General features: G+C 37.3%; 1 long non-coding RNA gene across 1 annotated transcript; it reads right to left on the reverse strand.

The window, feature by feature from the left end:
- Positions 1–634: 634 nt before the first annotated feature.
- Positions 635–2713, reverse strand: LOC124294765. The gene is made up of 2 exons (XR_006904694.1): positions 1501–2713; positions 635–693 (listed from the first exon to the last, which is right to left on the reverse strand). It is a non-coding gene; the product is annotated as an uncharacterized LOC124294765 (long non-coding RNA).
- Between the last annotated feature and the right edge of the window lie 439 nt (positions 2714–3152).

The raw sequence follows: 3152 nt of genomic DNA on the forward strand, positions 1-3152 counted from the left end.
TTTCAAATGCTAGAATAAAATTATTTTTGAGCCATACGTTTTCAAGGTATTAGAAAAAAAATACTTGTCTTTGTAACAATTTGAAAGAAGTAGAAGACGATGAAGCATTTAAACTTGACCGATGCTACATTAACTTTGAAGATACTTTTTTCATACCCTATCCACTGTCTACAAAGTCTAGGAACAATGTAAAAATAAGCAATCTCATAGAACTCTAACCGTGAAAATGAGAAATTATTACACGTGGGTCAAATACGAGAATTATATACTCAAATCCATGCAATGCTGACTACTCAAATACGCAGTCTTGTAAATTTCAAACTGATTTTGTGATAACTTCAAAGGAATCAAGAAGAATGTGGATGTGGTCTCAAATTGAATAAACAGTAATGAATTTTATGTGTTAAGATATTCTTGGACCAAACCCTTCTTATTAGGGATTTTCATGTAAAACCTTCGTGTGTAAAATAAAATCATGAAAGTTACTTATCGCGCAGCAAAAATGGCTTTTACCGTAAAATTTCAGAAATTACATTGGTACGGGGAAAAATTGCTAATTAAATATCGAAATTACCGATTCATCTTTACGTAGATTCACGTTTAAGCATTATAACAAACAAAAATTTGAAAATTACTTACGTGAGGTTTCATTCGGGTTTTCCCACCTCGAATTATTCTCGCTAGGGTCTTATTCTGAAATTTCATCACTTGTATTACAGTGAAACTGTGTTACAAGTCATAGAGCTTGATGTTTTTGGGATAGGGAGTACCTGTACATGCTTGCGGCATTTTTATGTCCGATATAACATAACCTTAAAATTCATTTTTCTCTATTCGAAAGACAAGAATTTAAGACTCGATTACCATTATTTTTAATGTGACAAAGTAATTTTCTAAACATGAAAGAATTTTTTTCAGTAAATCTTTCGAAATATTAGTTGCATATAGTCGCCATTTTATTGAAAATTCTCGCGCTATGAACATTTTATTACGCCAGATTCTCCGATCACTTTATCTTATGGACGATTTTTCATCATTCAACTACTAGGTGAGATTATAACAACACAGTTTATCACACAGTTCTTTATTTTCTCGGTTACCTTTTCGAAGGTTGCGAGGTTATGTCACACGTAAAATGGCAGTAATAATATTACCCAACCCACAAATATTGAGCTACATTATCGGTTCACTGCGGCACAAGTAGGAAAAATTTCAGAATAAAAGCTGTACGGTAATAATTTCAGACAAAAAAAAAAAATCGGTAGCTAATTCGTGACACTATTTGATCGAGGCTTATATTCCATTGATAGTCCTATTAATTTCTGATATTAGGGTTTGGTAAATTCTTTTGATCGGTACTCGAAGTTTTAAGGGAAGTTTTGACGTGTTCCCTTTTCTCTCGAAGTCGTCACGAGCATCAATTCGATTCATCGGTGACACTGCTGAAATCAACAACATTTTTCCGTATTTAAAGGCAGCAAAATATTTCGCTTCACAAACCTTCATCGGTCCGCCGGTTTCGGTCTGGATCTGTTGGAAAATTTCTTTATCGTGCGAAAAGCTGCGTTTTCGATTTGTAACACACTTCACACGTGACATCACTGAGCACACCGTTTAAAACCAAAATCACTTGAATTCAAAGAACCAAAACGAACATTCCATTTCACAAGTTATCCTCCAGATTTCTGTATAAATTGTGGTTCAAATCGAGTTTCATCGGTGCATGTATACAAATAGCCGACGTCCTCGTTCACTTGGAATAACGAGAATCGATCGAACATCTAAGGATATCACTTCCATGACATCATCGAACATAACCTCGCAACCGGTTTTTCTATTAATTTTCGTCAAGTGGCGGTCATCAGACGTACCAACTCCTGAAGACTGGACCAGACTCCAGAGCCCGAAACGTCCATCTCCAAGAGCTTCCATCTCTTGATCACCCCAAGCAACGAACCTATTCCACCCGGCCCCAAAGAGCGGCCGGCCAAGTAGAAGGAGGAACTTTTCCCCACCCCCATAACAACTCTTAATACACTATAGTTATAACCACTTGAGGTCATCTTAACTGCGACGAATTCAGAAGTTATTTCTTGGTTCACAATGTCGCTCAAACACATCGTTTCATTTTATATTCTTTATCTTTCCGTTCCAATCATCGATCTTGGATCAACGTTCGGTTGTACCCAAGAACGAACAGTGAAGACTTTCATCGTTGCTTTTCAATCGACGCAACGTCGTCGAACGATCGATTTTAGATCAGAATTATACACTATGACGTTTGGTTTTACCCAAGAACGAATCGAGACACTCGTCGTTGTTCTTCGATTAGCACAACATTGCTGTATGATCGATTATAAATCAGGATGATACACTACGATGTTTAGTCGTGGTGAAGAACCAACGAAGACTTTCATAGTTGCCTTTTAATTCGCACAATATTGCTGTCAACATTGCCACGAGTACTTCATCGATACTCGTTGAGTCGAGTTTATCAGTTTCCCTGTTTTCTTTAAATCTGGAAGACTCGGTTCCCTCGATGAACGATTGGTGGTTTGCTATTTGCGAACTTTTGCGAATTCCTCCCGGCTACTCGCTTCGGTATCACGATCGTTTCTCATCGATGAGCGATTCGCTGCTTCCGGAACCTTCGACTCCTCGTCGCGCTTCTTTTTCGACCAGTGTTGTCTTCGGAGTAACTATTTTTAGGATTTCATCGGAAAGGATTCGATTATAGCGACGCAAAGATTTTCAATCCCATCCGGCAACGACTTAAGAAGCTTACTAAAGAGTCTTCGAACTTTTCTCCATAACCTACATGAAGCTTTTTATTCAAGTTGGACCACTTGAATATTTTAAAAATTTTTGCCAGTTCTGCATTCGAGGCTTTTTTTCATTCATTCACATTTTTAGAATGTGGCCAAGCTCATTTATCAAATATAATCCCACCATCTGTTGGATAAACAAACACATTTTTCAGTCCACGCGCGTTTCTTATTTTTTTGTAATTTCGAGAAGCTAAAAAAAAAAAAGGAAACTCGAATACTTGGATCTGGGCCCAAAACGTGTTTCATTTAATCAACGGGAGCTAGGCGCACCTACAAAAAACTTATTTATTATACTTCACGCGCGCCACATTTGTCTCGCATTTA

This window comes from Neodiprion lecontei, chromosome 5, assembly GCF_021901455.1.
Source record: "Neodiprion lecontei isolate iyNeoLeco1 chromosome 5, iyNeoLeco1.1, whole genome shotgun sequence".
NCBI classification, from domain to species: domain Eukaryota; kingdom Metazoa; phylum Arthropoda; class Insecta; order Hymenoptera; family Diprionidae; genus Neodiprion; species Neodiprion lecontei.